Source organism: Prionailurus viverrinus, chromosome C2, assembly GCF_022837055.1.
Source record: "Prionailurus viverrinus isolate Anna chromosome C2, UM_Priviv_1.0, whole genome shotgun sequence".
In the NCBI taxonomy this organism is placed as follows: Eukaryota; Metazoa; Chordata; class Mammalia; order Carnivora; family Felidae; genus Prionailurus; species Prionailurus viverrinus.
In genome coordinates, this window is record NC_062569.1 from 15740750 (window position 1) to 15754982 (window position 14233).

The 14233-nt window shown below is 37.1% G+C and overlaps 1 long non-coding RNA gene across 3 annotated transcripts in view; it reads right to left on the minus strand.

The window, feature by feature from the left end:
- The window catches only part of LOC125175392 (uncharacterized), a 31449-nt gene extending 17609 nt beyond the window's left edge, over window positions 1–13840 (minus strand). For 2 of the 3 annotated variants that reach the window (XR_007155771.1, XR_007155769.1), the window contains exons 1-2: window positions 13755–13840; window positions 8625–8749 (exon numbers count right to left, since the gene is read on the minus strand). This is a non-coding gene — a long non-coding RNA (uncharacterized LOC125175392). Of the gene's footprint in view, window positions 1–521; window positions 603–8624; window positions 8750–13754 lie in introns of those variants that run through there. The other variant, XR_007155770.1, reaches the window with a different exon arrangement.
- Window positions 13841–14233: the final 393 nt, after the last annotated feature.

Below are 14233 nucleotides of genomic sequence, written 5' to 3' on the forward strand. Positions count from 1 at the left end.
TGGGGAAAGCATGAAAGGTCAGAAGCCAAGTCCCTTTTTTGTGTTTTCAGTCTTATAGTATGTGGCCTGAATATCTTAGATACAATACCAGAAAAAGAGGCTATTTTCTTCTTGAAATTGAGATCTATTTTAGGAGTAAGGAGCAGCCTGGATGTGTCTTCAGATTAATTTTTCTTCCAAAACATTCTTCCCATAGAATTCTTTCTCTGAATTGTTTCAATGCAGTATCTGATTAAGTCATTGTTTTTCATTATGGCCATGCAGTTTTTCCATATTTCTCAAAATGAAATTTATTATTTGGTTTAGTTGTTGCTTGGCTTGTTTTGTTCCTATATTTTGGAGAGGCAAGATGTTAAAATATTATTTCATGAAGTACTTCGAAATGCTACACATGTTTGGAATTATTCACATTTTATAACTTACGGGCAGTTACATAAACTTTTACATTTGCTACTTGAATTGTTGTTTGTTTTGCATTGGGAGCATTACTTCAAAAACTAAATAACTTCTCTCAGTACATTCCAGGTACTTTTCCAGGTACAGAATTACACTTTTCTCCCCCATTTGTTTCATCTAATTTCATATTCCATGGGAAGGTGTATCTAAAATAAACAAAAAAAATACAGTAAACCAATAAAAGCAACAATTCTCCAATAAGCTCAAGTATTCTTCTTCTTCTTCTTCTTTTTTTAAGAAAACATTTATTATTACCTGTTATGGATTGAATGTTTCTCTCCCCACTCCACCTTCATTCAGATGTTGAATCCCTAACCCCAATGTGACTACCTTTGGAGACAGGACCTTTACGGAAGTCAGTAAGGTTAAATAAGGGTGGGGCTCTGATCAAATAGGATTTGTGTCCTTATAAGAAGAGACTGCAGAGAACCCACTCTTTCTGTCTCCACCATGTGATGACACAGTGAGAAGACAGCCATCTGCAAGCCAAGGAAGAGCTCTCACCAGAAATAAAAATAGCTGGCCTCTTTGGAAGGCATAACAATGATCATGAATTGCTTCACTCCTAAGAATAAATTGTCATATTGTGGAAATTAGTTAATTTAGGTTTGTTTGCATTCTCAGATCTCTGATATATTTTAAACAAACACTTTGATTTTATAGCTTACCTGGCTTATTTTTGTTAAGGTGGAAGAAACGATAACGTGATTTTCCTCATCTTTTTTGAACATGGAAATCCCTAATGCTTTAAAAATGCAATTTGAAGGCATTTCTGACTTTACGTTGGTCTCATTTTAGAGATCTACAGTGGAATTTACTAAAAATGATTTGCTAGCTGCACAGTACATTGTTTTATCTTTGATTAACATCCATCAACTGGATAATGAATTTCAATGATTGACAAATTTGTAAATAATATTCTACTTTCAATAATGTTTCATTTACTGGAACATAGACATTGGGTTAGGCCAGGCCAGCCCAGCATTTACTTAAAATTACTGCCACTGTATGTAATTAGCTTTTTATTGGTCCTTGACCTGCTATGATTTTTTTCACTAAAGCTCTTCCATTATCCTTGGATGAAATGTCATCATCTTATTGTTTTAGCTATTTTCTTTACAATTTCATCTGTACATATTTATATTTATCTCTATCGTTCATGTTTATACTATGTTTTTTAAAAAATGTGGGATGTTTCCTTTTAAATTTCATTTAAGAAAAATAATCTGCATTTATTGGAATTTATTAAAGAAAAGCCATGCTTAGAGCTGAAATATGTATTTCTTGTCCTTCTTGTCCTATAAACATGTCCTTCTCCAGTTACCCCCCTTTCAGTAATCTGAGCTGTACAAGTCTCATTGCCTGCGTGTCATAAAACTGTGAACGTGCCAACTGACATCATAATCATTTTCTTAATTCACTCATTAATTCATTTGTCTTTTAACAAATGGTCATTGAGAACTCACCAGGCACTCTGCACGTGCTTGGTACTTGATACAATAGTGAGCAAGAGTCGTTGACCTGGATCGTTATATTACACTGTCTCACATTCTTTCATGTTCATATCTTTTTAGTCAATGATTTTATGTGATGCTTTTCAGAGATGCTAATGTCAGTAACATAACTCACTTTTCAGTATTCTTTTGCAGTGCTGAGTCAAGTTAAAGATGAAAAGCCCTTATTTGGCTTGTAGAATCTTAGATTTATTGATTTCCTGCTGCCTTAATAGACATTCCAGGTGGCAGGTCCAGGCTAGCACCTGCCAGATAGTCCCACTAAGAATCATATAAGAAATTGAAAATATACTTAACTAACAAGATTTCACACTTACCCCATTTTTAACCTCCCTTTAAACATACTAAGAACCCAAATTTTTATGGATGGAGATACATTGAAAGAACATACAAGAGGAGGCACCGCAGGTTTTGTTCTTCTTCTTTCTTAAAAAAATTATGTATTTATCTTGAGAGAGAGTGTGAGCAGGGGAGGGGCAGAGAGAGAGAGAGAGAGAGGATCCCAAGCAGGCACCGTGCTGTCAGCATGGAGCCTGTTGCAGAGCTTGAAATCACAAACTGTGAGATCATGACCTGAGCCAAAACCAAGAGTCGGTTGCTTCAACTGACTGAGCCACACAGGCACCCCTGCAGCTTATTCTAATTCTTAGATATTAGGTGTCATGGGAGATATCTGCCTATCTTTTTGTGTTCCCATGGCATCTTCTTTTACCAGGACCTGACATTCTAAAGGGAGATTGGTGTAAAAATTCTCAAGATTGCCAAATGTCCTTGAAATTTCATGAGTAAAGAATAGATTATTCTGTTTTGCTCAACTAATGAGTTTGCAATACATTAGCATTTCTTGATGAAACAAGGTTGTCAGTTAGTTAAGCCATTTTTTAGGATGAGAAGAGTTGTGTTACTATGACCCTGAGCTATTTTTTTATCAATCAGTGGTCGATTATTTTAAATTTTCAGGATTGCCTACCTTTATCAATCCTTCCTCCTTCCCTAACAGTTTTATCTGTTACCAGTAACAGCCAGCTAGTATAACTTTTCATCATTCTGTGTATTCATGGTCGGTACTTAGATTCAAGTGTGATTGACAGAGTTCTCAGTATATTGGTTGCTTTGAATATGGCCCATCTGGATGGACCAAACGTTGAAAACTGTTCTCTTTTGGAAACAGAATTTAACTGCTGCTATATATCAACACTTGGATACCCTTGGGGAAGCTTTATCTAAATATATCTTGTACTAAATGTAATGTGAAGGCCCTTGTAGCACTGGTTGTAAACATGTGACTCCAGGAGAGGTTCCTGAGAATGAGGTGGGTGGGGCAGAACCACCCACCGTGACTTGCGACTTCCAACAGAGCCATTTGCACCACCACAAGTCACTGATAGCCCTGCCTTGCTGGCCTTCCTGGTCACCACCGATAAGCTCCTCTCTTTCTATTCTATCTCCAGAGAGCAATTAAGAGCAAGGTGGAGAATGTGTTCCTTGGAGAAGTAAATAGACTGCACATAAATGTATTGGATGTCAACTGAGGTTTTCCATAGATAACTTGCAATCCTTAAGTGGGGGAGATGGACAATCGAATTATTGATTTCAACTTCAAAATCAGATAGGTTGGCCCATAATTCTTTTGGAGAAAAGCAGAGAACCATTTAGTCATAGCACTGAAAGTGGAGGCTGAAGCAAAAGAGAACACATTTTTGTACCCTAAAACTCACATGATGCAAAGCTTTTTTATTGAAAGAAAAAAAAAAAAGACCCAAGAGTTTAGAGAATCGTGTTCCATGGCCCTGTCTCTGGAGTAGCCCAAAGAATGAGTTACAAATACACATTTTACCATGTTTATATGCCTGATTTAATGGTTGATTATATTCCACCATGGTTTTTTTTTTTTTATTCTACCATGTTTGAAATTAGCTAGACATATACATATGGAGGCTAATGGAAAGAGAGTGCAGAAGATGCCATGAGAAAATGTCTGGTGGAAAGTTAGGTATGCAAGTTGAATTTCCTTTCTACACCTTCTACTCCTTGGAAGATTCCTTAAATCTTAATATAAATCTCATCTTCATCATCCTTATCCCTGATTCTCTTCCCTTTCTCAGAGCTTGATGGGTGTACTGCCTGGGTCTTGGGTTTCTTAGTCAGTCTGTCAGAAGCCTGCGTCATGCTTACCCTGGAGATCTAACAGCATTTTCTTGCCCCACACCACCCCCGAAACCCACTGATCACTTTAAGGGAGGTTAGAATGCTCTCTTATACTCAGTTTCCACGCAATGATTCAATTTAACACACATACACATTGACACATCGTGCTAACTAATGTGGCAAGAACCGGGCATATAAATGGGCAGATGTAGTCTAAACATCTGCTGTGGTCTCCTGCACATGTTAATCTTGATTAGTCACTACTGTAATTTAAGTCCAGAATCCTTCCAATAACTTCTATTATTTCTTTTCTCATTTTTTTCTGACTTTGCATTCATGCGTCAGTGTGAATATTGATTCAGACCTATGCCAACCAGTAGACAAGTATAAGTCCTGTGGCCATTACCCCTGAGCGACTGAATTGTACTAGAATTTTTTCTAACTTTAAAAACTTTAATGAAAAGTTGAAGGATGATGTGGAAGGATCCCATTACACGCTTTCTGGTTTTCTTCCTTCCTTTTGGCCTATTTCTCTCATTCTTCCTCATGTCAAACGACTTGGCCTTGACCACTTGACCTTCTCTACCACATGCCCCTTAAAAATGTAAAAATACACTTTTTTACGTGCTTCTCTTATATGGTGCAGCTCCAGAAATCAAGGCTACTTCCATAGAGGGAACTCTACCCCTCCCTTCAAGTGTAGACAAATGAGTTATTCAACAATTAATGGTGTAGCAAAATAAATGTGACCGCCAATGTAGACAAGTCTCTAGGGAAATTTGGATCTCCAAATAACTTTAAATAATGTAAAAAAATCTGCATAGATTAGAAATGGGATATCTGAATAGAAGAAAACTAGAGGTAGTCAAATATCTACCCCTAAATCTTCATCAGGTCAAAATAATATCTTCTGTTTTCCAGATTTTCAAGAACCTCTTATTTCTATTTTATAGAAAATGCTCCAGTGTAGAGAAGTTATGGTAATTATAAAGATCTTCCCAAATTGTTATGCAAACATAATATGACCCCAATATCATGAATGAAAAAATAATGCATAAAAAGCTTCATTTTCTTTAACAGTTTACAGGTACTAGTCTAAATTTTTTCCTGAGTCAATGTTAAAAAGTTAAGTTTTTAAAAATTTTCTCATTTTATGTTTCCCAACTTGTTAGCATATTAGCATTAATTCCATTCTTTCATTATGTTTTTAAATTTAATTTTATCAAAGTATCACATACATGAAAAATGTGCATAAAACTCTTATAAGGTAGATTAATATTCAAAAAAATAAATACAAATAAAAGCAGTACTCAGAAAATTAATACAATATATAAAGTATCAGAAGTCCTCTCCGTTTTCCCTGAGGGAAACTACGTTAATAAACATTATTCTGCCTTGTACAACCATAGACTGGTTTTGTGTTTTTGAACTTTATCTAGCTGAATCATATGGTATATACTCTTGTGTCTGGTGTTTTCTCTTAAGGTAAAGGTTTATCCATGTTTTAGAATGTAGTTACAATTTGTTAGCTTTTATTAGTGTGTGGTATCCCTTTGTGTAAATATGCCACAATGTATTTATTCCTTCTATTATTTTATTTTATTTCAAAGTTGATTTATTTATTTTGAGAGAGAAAGAGAGCGAGCGAGCTGGGAGGGGCAGAGAGAGGGAGAGACAGAACCCCAAGCAGGCTTTGGGCTGTCAGTGCAGAGCTCGACAGGGCTTGAACTCATGAACCATGAAATCATGACCTGAGCTGAAATTAATTTTAGAATAGAATTTCTGGATCACAGGGTGTGAACATGTTTAAGCATCTTTCTAAATGGGTGCCCCAATTTAAATTATTAACAGCATAGCTGTAATATATGCCCCCCACCCCGCCCCACAGCACACACAATTGGTGTTCACAGTGTTTTTCATTCATTACAGGTGTGTAATAGTACCTCGTTTTGGTCTTAATTTTCATTTATTTATGATTAATGAGACTGAGCCCTTTATGTTTACTGCTCATTTGCATGCCTTTCATGTTGTGTGGAAGTCTCTGAGCCCATCTGCTTTCTCTTACTAAGTTAAAAAAAATATATAGTCTAGATGCAAATCTTTCATCATATACATACGTGGAAATTATCTTTGACCCCCGAAGTCTTTCCCTTTCTCTCTCTTAAATGGTGTCTTTTGAGAAAGAGAGTTTTTTCTTCCTTTTAACTTAGACTAATTTATCTGTTTTTCTCCTTTTTGGGTTTTTGCTGTTCTTGCAGCTTGCTTAAAATATCCTTGCCTAACATAGGGTGTTAAAGACATCCTTCGATGTTTTCTTCTAGAAACTTTATTGTTTTACTTTTCTTATTTTAATCTGTGTAATCCATTTGGAATTGGTGTGTGTGTGTGTGTGTGTGTGTGTGTGTGTGAGAGAGAGAGAGAGAGAGAGAGAGAGAGAGAGAGAGAGTCAAAATTTCATTTTCGCATGGGCTCTTCTATTGTTCCAGCACCATGTATTGAAAAGACCATCCTTTCCCACCTCTGCTGTGGCACCTGGGTCAGAACTCTAGTGACTGTTTAAGTGTGGGTCTGTTGCTGAGCTCCACATCCTGTGACTTCTGTTTTGATGCCTATACCATCATAATTCCTATTCCTTTGCAATGAATTCGGTGTTTGACTGTAGGGATTCTCCAGCTTTGGCCCTCTTTAGCATAAATTTGGCTTTTCTTGGCCCTCTGTGTTTATATATAAACTTTAAAATTATCTTGTCAGTTTACAGACAGACACACATACACACACAGACCTGGTGAAATTATATTGATTCTGTAGATCCATTTATGGAGAATTCTATTTGTTTACAAAACGGAATCTTCTGGGAACATGACTAATCACTCTGCTTACATGGGTATTCTTAAATTAAATTTCTCACAATTATGTTTTATAGTTTCTAGTGTGCGTGTTATATTTATTCTTAGCTACTTGACTTTTTCATGCTTTTGTATATTTTAATATTTTCTGATTATTTGTTGCTGGTATATAGAAATCTAAATTGATTTTTTATTCCACTACCTAGCTATATCATTTTGTTATTTAAGTTTCTATTAAGTTTAAGTTTATACTTAAATTTCTATTTTATCTGCAATTAGCTAACATTTATATGCTTCTGTTTTCTGATGTGTAAAAAAAGACATACTCTTGATAGTTCTAACTACACAGAGATAGTGTGATAATTGAAATAATACATATCAAACACTTAGAACAGGTTTTAGCACATAATAATTGCTATACAAATTATTACAAATAATATATAATATTATATATACATAATATATAATATATATATAATATATATAATATATAATATATATATAATATATTACAAATAATATACAAATATTATTATATATACTAACATAAAATGATTTCCAAGACATTGTTAACACACATAAATCAAAGCATCATAACTCCATGTTTAAACAGCAATGATTATGTGTGCAAGTGTGCATATTTACATGAATGTGTAGAAAAGGCCAGAGAGAACACAAATTAGTGTGTTAATAGTGGATACTTCTGTGATGAGCATGAGATGGGGAAGTGTAAAGGACTTTATTATGTGTACTTCTATATTTGTTTTGTTTGTTGGTTTTTTTTTTTTGTAATGAGACTGTATTTGATTTTTACTTACATCCCATAAAATTCTACTTTTAGTTTTTTGTTTTGTTTTGTTTTGTTTTGTTGAAGGAGAGAAAGAGAGAGAGAATGAGCTGGGGAAAGGCAGAGAGTGAGGGAGAGAGAGAGAGAGAATCCCAGCAGGCCCTGAGCTATCAGTGTAGAGCCTGACACAGGGCTCAGTTTCACAACCATGAGATCACGACCTGAGCCAAAATCAAGAGTTGGACGCCTGAGCGTCCCCAGTCGCCCCTAATTATTCTACTTTTAAAAAGGCCCTATGGAACATAGAGAAGAGCCAGAGAGCCCATAGGTCAGTATAATCTTTCAATGCTAGGGAGCTAGTTCCAAAGAGAAATTTCCAGGGCTCACAATTAGCCACAGCCTCATACCTAGAAAGTTTGGATTTTAGATATACCTCATATGAAGAATGGACAGATCTCAGTGGTGATCAGAAATGAAAGGGGAGGGAGAGAGAGAGGAGGTCTCTTCGATGTCTAGGTTTCTGGTTTTGGTGACTGTGTGGATGGTAGCATTAGTCAACAAAACAGCAAACACTGGAGGCAGGTAGGTTTGTAGAGAAAAACAAAAGCCAATTCCATTCTGGTCCTCCAATATCTGAGAGATGTGTGTCCCATTCAAAGATCATTATTCTACACACACCACAGAATATTAAACTCCTTTTTCTTATGATGGTCTGCTTTCTCACAAAGCTGAACGGCTCTTTAAAATAACAACAAAATGAACTTTAGATGCTCTTCTGTTTCTACACAAACTAATAGGATCCCCAGCGACTGAGAAAAAATATTCCTCCTCCCCCTTTTCTCTGTTATTACCTCATGAGGGCCCCTAACTCACCAACCAGCCATTCAGAAATGGGTGTGAGGTCCTGAGGCCTTTGGGCATCTGCAGGCAGGGTCCCTTTTTTTTTTAATGTTTTGGTTGACCAGAGGTACGCTGTCTCTACCAACACAACATAACTCCTGAGTGAGAAGTAAGAATAAAATATCATTAGTTTGTTGTTTTAGCTAGTTGACACAAATTGGTTGGCGTATTGTTTTTTTTTTTTCTCAATGAATTCATTGTAGCAATGATTCATTATTCACAAAATTTTCATTAAATTTCCTGCAAGTTCAGGAAACTGGACCAGGCCTCGTATCTTGGATTTAAATATTAAGTGGTCATTGTCATTTTTATGACTCTCAGAAGGGCCCTAAATCTATTTTCTGTATAAAGGAGTTACAATACTTTACAATAGAATAGTGAATAGCACTTGAGAATATAGAGTGTGGAATTTTCAGTAATCCTTATGGATTGCCTTGTATTTTTATCAATGTATCCAAGCAATAAAAGTTTAATGAATTATCAGCATAAACACATAGTAATATCTCAGGCCTGAAGAAGCAATAGGGGTTTTCTCTTAGTTACCAAGAGAAGTCTCTATTGGATTTTATCTTCTCAGCAAAAATCAACAACACTGACATTTCTTGGAAGGTCCTTTGTGTTGAGACATGGTCTAGGTATGAGGATTTATGGTAATTATTCAAGCAAAAAATAATTGAAGCTATCATTCAGTATGTGTGATTAGAAAACAATAGGCTAAGGAGAAATGTGGCTAAATGATAAAAAAACAAACAAAAGATGAGTGGGTAGTGTGTCATGAAATCTTGGCAATGGTTTTCCAGGGACTGTATCTTAACCCAATGGAAAGAAACCAATATATGGATTTCCTGACACTTTTACATACAGTTAGAATTTTTAAAAAAACCTTATTTCTGAGACAGACAGACACACACACACACACACACACACACACACACACACACACATCTACACAGTAAAGAACATAATTCTATGAATACTTTAGTCTAAAGCCAACATTCGATTTAGAAGATAATTAAGGGAAAGGGAATTTCTTCCTGAATTATCCACACTGACTTTCAAATAGTTCTCACTGGAAGTATCGAAAAGCAAACCAACAAGAAAATACAGTCTTTCCGGAAATGTTTTAATAACTCAGTGTATTAGTTGCCTATTGCAGCTGTAACAACGATTGATGTCTTTCTCACACACAATATGAATCCAACCCATCCTTAGGTCCCCAAAAGTTCGAACCCTTAGAGCATAAAGTCAGGTTCAAAATCTGATCTAAATCTCATTAATTCTAAAGTCTCAAATCTCATCATTAAATCATCTAAAATGAGTGTGAATGAAGCTCTAGATATATTTCATCCTGGCACAAAATTCCTCTCCATCTGTGCACCTGTAACACTGAAGACTCAAGTTATCTGCTCCAAAAATAAAATTATGGGACAGGCACTGGATACATTATATGTATCCCCATCCACTAAAGGAGAAAATGAAAGGAAAAAAGGAGGTTCCAAGCAATTTTGAAATTCAACTGAGCAAACTCCATTAGTTTTTTTTTATAATGTTTATTTATTTTTTGAGTGCAAACAAGAGAGGGGCAGAGAGAGAGGGGGACAGAGGATCTGAGCAGTTTCTGTGCTAACAGCAGTGAGCCCTATGTGGGGCTTGAACTCATGAACTGTGAGATCATGACCCGAGTTGGACACTCAACTGACTGAGCCACCCGAGAGCCCCTCCATTAAGTTTTAAGGCCCAGAAATAGTTGGTTCCTCGGTGGTCAATGGATGCACCTTCTGGGCTCAAAGTTCTGTCCTACTGTCCCAAAGAATCATCCTTCCTTTTTCATTAAAGGTACTATGAGTTGAAAGCTGAGTAGTTTATTAGTCTGTTTCCTGCCTACAAGTTTTTGGGAGTTCAACAACTTGTGGTTCTCCTGTTATATCTCAGGAATTCATTCCATTAGATAAAATGTTTCTGCATGGGTCTCTTCTAAATGATCTCATCTCTACTTTTGTCTTCTGCTGAGATAGCATGAGGAGACCCATGATTCACATGACTCATCACTTCAAAGGGCCTTCTGTGTGAATGAATATTGTGACTTTTGTCTCCTCCAAGAACCTAGGAAAAGGCTCTAGAGAATCAGCCTTGGATTTGTCTCCAGAGCATACCTTCCTGACAGTAAATCTCTTAATTTTGGTATCATTTACGATCTGGATAAGGCTAAGCATTTACACCAAATCCTTGATTCTTTTTACATCCTGGTTCTTCTCTCAGATTATCTCTTTTTTTTTTTCTCACATTTTACCATAGACAACAAAGAGGGCCAGGCTACATCTTTAACACTTTGCTTGGAAATCTCTTTAGCTGAATATCCAAGTCCATTGTCAGTTCTACTCTCCACTCAACTATGTGACCCACTTCAGCTATGCTTCCTATTGCTGAATAACAAGGATGCCTTTTCTTTCAGCTTTCAATAACATGTTACCATTTATTTCTGAGTCTTTAGCAGCAACCCCTGTAATGTCCACATTTCAATCAACAGTCTTTTTATGATAATTTTTTATTTATTATCTGAAAGACAGAGAGCGTGCACGAGTGGGAGAGAGGGGCAGAGGGAGAGAGAGAGAGAGAGCGAGAGCGAGAGAGAGAGAATCTTAAGCAGGCTTCACAGTCAGTGCAGAACCCAATGTGGGGCTTGATCCCATGACCCTGGGATCATGACCCGAGCGGAAATCAAGAGTTGGACACTCAACTGACTGAGCCACCCAGGCACCTCTATGATAATTTAAATATTCTCTAAGATGATAGGAGCTTAATCCCTTCTCAGCCCTCGTGAGCAGCACATCAGTACCCATATTTGTACCAATAGTCTGTCCACAGGAATCTAGGCTTCTTCTTTCATGCACCTCAGAATTCCTCAGTCCTCTAACATTGTCAAATTCCAAAGCCACATCTACATTTTTTAGGTATTTGTTATAGCAGCATTTCCAGATACCAAAAAGTACATTCATTTCTTATTGTTGCTGCAACAAATTATCACAAATTTAGTGCCTTAAAATAGCACAAAAATGTTCTCTTATAGTTTGGAGGGGCTGAAGAAGTCTGCTATGAGTGTTGTGGGACTAAAACCAAGGTGTCATCTGGTTTGGTTCCTTCTGGAGTCTTTGAGGGGAGAATCATCTTCTTTGTCCTTTTCAGCTTCTAGAGGCTTCCTGTATTCCCTAGCTCCTGACCCCTTTCTTATATCACCCCAACCTCTTACTTCCATTGTCATAGCTCTTACTACTTTTATGATCTCTTGCCTCTCTCTTACAAAGACCTTTGTGATTATATCAAGCCCCCAGATAATCCAGGATAATCTCCCCACCTAAAAACCCCTAACTTAGTCAAATCTACAAAGTACCCTTGCCATGTTAAGATAACATACTCACTGGTTCTGGGATTAAGATATTGGATTGATTTGGTGGACATCTTTGGGGGAATCATTCAAAGAAAATAGATTTTTTTTGCTTAAATTATCCAATTTGGATATTTTTTTAGCCCTCTATTTTTGGCATTTACTTATTCACTTGTCTTTTATTTAATTCATTAGCACTTGATAATCATTTCACCTGGACCAGACTCTGTATCATGTGTCAGGGCTAATAGAGATGATTACTAGGTTTTCTATACTCAGAGCCCAGAATGTCAGATCAATGGGGATCAATATCCTAGTGACTGTTTTTCATTAAGTAAAAGGACATAATCATGTATGTCAAGAATGTTTCAAAATATTGACCAACTGAACAGCCATCCTTTGGGAGTCCCGGGTAAAGACAGATGACCTGACAATAGTCACACATTTATTCACAATTTTGAGCCATGTAAGAGGCTTTAAACCTGAATTTTTCTTTAGTATAAAGCATTTTGTGCATTTATCATAGAAATCCTAATCCTTAGACAATCCTGGCCCCTACCAATGGCCGACAAAGTTCTAGAAGCATTGAAAATGTTTACTAAATTCTTCTCAAACTGAATTTAATTGAATTTGGATTTGAGTTGCAAAGAAAGACCGCTTGGGAAAAACTCATCCTTTCTGTTGTAAGTGGGATTTGGGAAGAGTGTAATAAGGTTCTTTTTGTTTACTTCCACTTCATCTGGTGGTCAGAGAAAAGAAGCTTCTATCAGGTGTGACATAGAGAAATGAGATCAGAAGAGAAGACAGTGCCTGCCGGTTGGAATTGGAGATGTGATCAGGAGAGGTTTTTATTTTTCCCTCGGTAGTCTCTACAGAGCCTTGACAGCTGTATCCTCCCTAAAAAACCTTAATAACCCAACTACTGTGTTTGGCATTGGTGCTAGAGCTGCTGATCATCAATTTTATACTTGCTAATGATTTACGAGTAGCCAACCCAGTCCCAGAGTCTGCAGTCCATTAGCACTGGCAGCCATAGAGGAAATAGTGGCCTTGAGATGCTACACAGCTATAAAGAGCCAGGATTGTCTAGTCTCGACACTTTTTAATGCTGCCAATAACAGTGCGGTCTTGGACATAAACTCTGTTCCTGGCTCAAAAAATGACACTATCATTGATACCAAAGATTTATCCTATAAAAGACAGACTGTGCTGGTGTGGAGTCTTCTCATCTATAATCCAGAGGGCTGGGCTAAAATGGATCCTTTCACTGTGGACCAAATCCAGGCACCAAAGGGTTTGCTGAACAAATGGGTAGAATAAACATGGGAGTGTTTATCTGCCCTAAGGGTAAAGGCAAACAAATTAATTTCAATCTCCTTAACAGGTGCCTTGGCATTCCGCAAATGAGTGTGATAGCTACCAATGTCTCTTAGGTATCAGTTAAAACATTCTAGAGGTTCTATAAAATCCAGAGCCTTTGTCTCCTATCGCCTCTCTCCATTGGCCAGGTAGCAACGCTTTTTCTGTTTTTCTTTCCCTTATCATCATTATCAACTTATCATTTATTAAGCACCCACCATATACCAGGTACTTTAATGTGCAGCTTATTCAAATGACTCAATTTCATCGCTCCATTCAAGTGCCAATTTTAGGAGAAACTGCCTCCACACCCATAATCTTCCCAATTGGGCCCTTTGGGTCCCTTTTGTGCTTTCAGATACCTTGACGTGGGTCAGGGAAGAAACTCGCATACAGCAGCCAAAAATTACGGCCTTCAATGATGCAAAGCATGGGCAAGATGTTGTCTTACTTACATTATGACTAAAGAACTGGCTTGTGGGGGCTCTGGGTATGGAATGGGTACATTGTGACATATTCAAAGACAGCAAGCCAGTGTTGGCAAATTTTACCTGAGTTGGAACCTCAGGACTGGTGAACTCTCTCATACTCTGAGGCAAGAAAATAGCATTCATTGTAACACTTCTTGCTCTGGTCTACATACCCTGGCACTTTCCACACAGCCAATCCTCCTCTAGAAAATGGGCCTTAGGTTTCCACACCCTTAGTTTGGCACTTCTCTTCCTTGGACTTTCACCAATGTCCCCTTTCTTTTACACTGAAGCCTTCACCAGGCTCTTATCCCCCTGAAAAGAATATGCAAGGTATCTAGAAATGCTTAGTTTTCCTAGATCTGGGCCCC